Here is a 4,364-nt window from a genome sequence, read left to right on the forward strand (position 1 = left end):
AAAAAAAAAATATCTTAGCATATAAAGCTAACATTAACAATCTGTTTCTTGTTGGTCTCTAGTTTAATCATAATTTGGTAAGAGAAACTGATTTGCCACAGGACTCTGGTGAGCTATGACTCATGGGCCCAGGGCACACAGACATGGGGATTATGCCAGCACTGGTCCAACTGTTTATGAATTTAGGAGGACTCTGAGGGGCCAGGCCTCTGGTGAACTGTGACCCTTGGCCCCCAGCATGCAGGCATGGAGGTTGTGCTGGCACTGGTCCAACATTTTAAGAACTTAGGAGGACTCTGGGCAGCCTGTGGGATCCTGGTGAATCTGGCCCACACCCACCACCTGCACAGAAACTTTGCTAGACATCAGCCAGTCACCCCCACTAGTAGTGAGAGCCTTGGTGAGTCTTATCCTGGTCCCCCCATAGCGGAATCTTACTGACCCATGGTCTACTGCTCTCCCACCACTGCTAAGACTTAAGTGATTAAGGTGATTATTGGGAGCTTCAAAAATGCAAAAAAATGCAAGAGCAAGAGGTAATCTCAATCCTCCAGCAGAACCCAGAACAAATCCAGGAGACAAGGACATACAAGAACTTGGAAGTCACACATCTGAAATTTCTGAAATGATAGCAACTGAAGTAAAGAAACAAGTCCAGGGCTGGGGAGACAGCTTGGTGGTCTATGTGCCTGCCTGGCGAGTGCAAGGACCCAGGTTCAGTCCCTGGTACCACATGCCGGGTTGTTCCTGGAATCCTGGGTGTGCCTTTGTTGACCACTGAAATTGGATGTCGTGGTGCACTCCTGTAATCCCAGCACTGGAGTGGCTGAGATAGTAGGATCACTATGAGTCCAAGCTGTGTAGTGAGACCCTGTACCAAATAAATAAATAAATAAATTTTACAAGAAAGAAGTCTATTAGGTTACAGAAGAAATAAGATCAGAAATAATCTCTCCAGTTAAAAAAGAAATGACAACAATCATGGAAAAATTGTTCAACACAGCTAAAAACAACATAGATTTTAAAAATAAAAGAAATCTCCAACGGAGTAAAAAGAAAATCCACAAACAGGGAAAAAATTATAGCTGACTGTCCCTCTGACAAAGGCCTTCTATCTAGATCATATAAAGAATTTTTAAAAATTCCTTAAAAAGAATCAGGCCCCCCAAATTCAAAGACCCTATCCAAAAATGGGCATCTGAGATGAATATACGCTTCTCAGAGGAAGAAATACAAATGGCAAGTAAATATATGAAAAAATGTTCAACATCATTCAAGAAATACAAAGTAAAACAACACTGAGATTCCATCTTGTCAGACATGGTGGCATGTGCCTGTAGTCCTAGCTACTCAGGAGGCTGAGGCTGGAGGATCACTTGAGTACAGTTCTGGGCTGCAGTGTGCAAACATTTATTATCTCATACAGTTGCAGGTTGTTTTGTTTTGGGGTGTGTGTGTATGTGTGTGTGTGTGTGTGTGTGTGTGTGTGCGTGTGTGTGTGTGTGTGTTTGAGACAGGGTCTTCTATGGTCTCAAACTCCTGGGCTCAAGTGGTCCTCTTGCCTCAGCCTCCCAAGGGCTGGAACTACAGGTGCACGCCACTACACCCTGTATTTTCACTTGGTTTGTGTCACAAATTTGCAAGTGGCTTAGCTGGTTGATTCTTGTTTGTGGTCGCTCATGCAAATATATTCAATTGTTGGCTACAGTCATCTGAAAACTCACGGGGCCTCATTCACACAGCTATTGGCTGAGGACCTCGGTTCCTCCTCAGGGGAGCCTTCCACTGGGACTTCATAAGTGGTCTCACAATGGCAGCAGAGTCTCTCCAAGGCTGGAAACCAGACAAGCAAGCAGGAAGTCATATTAAAACTGACATATTATCACTCCTGCTTTTTGTCACACATGGTCGTTAAGCCCAGCCAACGCTCAGGTGTAACTTCCATACATAGCCTGAGTGAAAAGAATTAAGCACCACGTTTGGAAGTGAATGTCAAAGAATTTGTGGACCTATTTTGAACCACTACAGTGTTCCATTTCATTCTTTTTTTTGTCGGTTATGTCCTGCTGTTTAATATGCATATTGTTTCTAATTTCAAGTATTAAATCCTTTATTGCTAGAATTCTGTAGTTATTTTAAATATACCTGATCATTTTTATTGCTTTTTGTTCTGTGGTTAGTTTTTCTGGTCCCCTCTTCTATTTAATCTTTCTAATTTAAACATAGTCACTATGTGTTTTATATCTGATAATGTCCATTCCTAAAGCCCTTGGATCTGAAAAGGCTGTCTACTGGTCTTGCTATTTCTTACTAATAAGCTCTTCTCTCTTAATTTACTGTCTCCTAAAATTTATTCTAAGTGAACCGTTGGACTTTTATATATAGAAAAACTAGAAGGCCTGCTATAAAGGTGTATTTCTTTCTTGTCCCAGTATGCTGTATGTTCTAATATCCTGGAAAACTATAGTTTCTAGGCCTAAAGGCTTTAGACTCTGCCAGTGGTGTAAACTCAGACAGGAAAGTTATGTTTCATAATATTAGACCTCAAGGAGCCTCTAACAAGATTTATTAAGTATTAATATTTATATGTGTGTATTTTTTTTCTTGTTCTTTTTTTCTTTTCTTTCTTCTTTTTTTTTTTAAGATAGTCTTACTATGTACTTCAGACTGGCCCTGAACTCACTATGTAATCCAGGCTGGCCTCGAATTCACTGTGATCCTCCTTCCTCAGCTTCGTAAGTGCTGAAATTACAGGCTTGCACCACTCTATGTCTAACTTTAAGACTGCCTCCATCCTTCTTTCTTCATTTACCAAAAGTAATCGCTATCCTAGGGTGGTGTGTACAATTCTCACACATATTTTAAATATAGACCCAAATTAAGTACCATATGTATTTACAGTTAAGCATCCCTAATCCAGAAAATCCAAAATGCTCCGAAGTTCACAACTTTTAAACATGGACATGATGCCTGCCACAGTGGAAAATTCCACTCCTGGGCTGAGCTGTGGCTTGGTGGTAGAGAGCTTGCTTAGCATGCACGGGACCCTGAGGTCCGTCCCCAACACCAGAAAAATGTCCATGCCTGATATCGTGGGAAAGGGCCATTAAAATGTAGGTATATCAGCAATACTGTATAAACTTACCTTCACTCTATGTATATAAGGTACACATGAAAAGAATGATTTTTGTTCAGACTTCTTAATGTAAAATCAGAAACACTTCTAGTTCCAAACACTGTGAATAAAGGATACTCATTCTGTGTTTACGTAGTATGGTCTTGTGCTTAAAATTTCTGCGCAACTTGCTTTTTTCCCCTGTACAAAGAGACCATCGCTGAGACTAGGATTCCTTAAAGCTGGGCAGAGAAAAGGGTTTAAGGCAAACAAGCAGACGTGAAGCGCAGTAGCTGCGTGGGCAGCCCACCTCCGGCAGATGTCCTGCGTGGGAGGCCCCGGGTGACTCGGGCAGAGCAGATGAGTGGGCGTGGCCTGGAGGGTTGGCGTCACCCTTCCTATAGGGTCACTCTGCGACTTGTCACAGCACCTCCTGTCGGTCATCAGGACGAATCGCTTTCCCTAGCAATCGGTGTCTAAATTCTCAAGAGAAAGAAAAGATTACGGCTTTCCTTCGCAATGAAGTGCTACAGCCGACCTTGAAAAGCCTGACATTTCCTTTTTCACATGCCTGCAAGCGATCTTAGCAGGAGGGGGAAAAAAAAAAACTGACCCCGACGTGACTTGAACACGCAACCTTCTGATCTGGAGTCAGACGCGCTACCATTGCGCCACGAGGTCACACTAACATGGAGGTTCTGAGTCGCTGAAGGCCTTGCTTGCCGGCTCCGTTCGCGCTCCGAAAGTTCAGGTTCTGCCCGGTGCTCCTTCCCGGAGCCCAGGGCCCAGGGACAGAACGGCGAGCCCCGAGCCTCGCTCTCCGGAGCCGGGAACCGGCGCCTCCCGGGCCGCCGAGGGTGGACTGCGGCGGCGCCTCCTGCCGTCACCCGGCGACGACGCTCGGGCTCCGCCTCCTCGGTGCTTCAGCGAGGCGCGAGCGTAGGCGGGGATCTGGGGACCCCGGGCCGGCAGAGGCTGGCGGAAGTGGCCCCCGATCGCGGGCTTCCTGGGTGTGCAAGGGACCGCCGCCCCCGCCTCGAAAAATGGCAGCGACAGCGTCACCGGCTCGAGGGACCTGGGGACAGCCCGAGGCCGGGCGGCGGAGCTCTCGGCGGCAGGGCGCTTCCTCCTCTGCTGTCCCGGCGGAAGCAAGAGCAGGGGACCTGGAGGCCACCGCTACAGCCAGCGAGCAGCTTGATGAGCAGGCTGCAAAGATGCACCAAGTATTTAAAAAAAAAAAAAAAATATA

At 45.8% G+C, this 4,364-nt stretch overlaps 1 non-coding gene across 1 annotated transcript; it reads right to left on the bottom strand.

Moving 5' to 3' along the window:
* Positions 1 to 3,724: 3,724 nt before the first annotated feature.
* Positions 3,725 to 3,796, bottom strand: Trnaw-cca. The gene has a single exon. It is a non-coding gene; the product is annotated as a tRNA-Trp (tRNA).
* Between the last annotated feature and the right edge of the window lie 568 nt (positions 3,797 to 4,364).

Source organism: Octodon degus, unplaced genomic scaffold, assembly GCF_000260255.1.
Source record: "Octodon degus isolate 3935 unplaced genomic scaffold, OctDeg1.0 scaffold00342, whole genome shotgun sequence".
Classification (NCBI taxonomy): Eukaryota; Metazoa; Chordata; class Mammalia; order Rodentia; family Octodontidae; genus Octodon; species Octodon degus.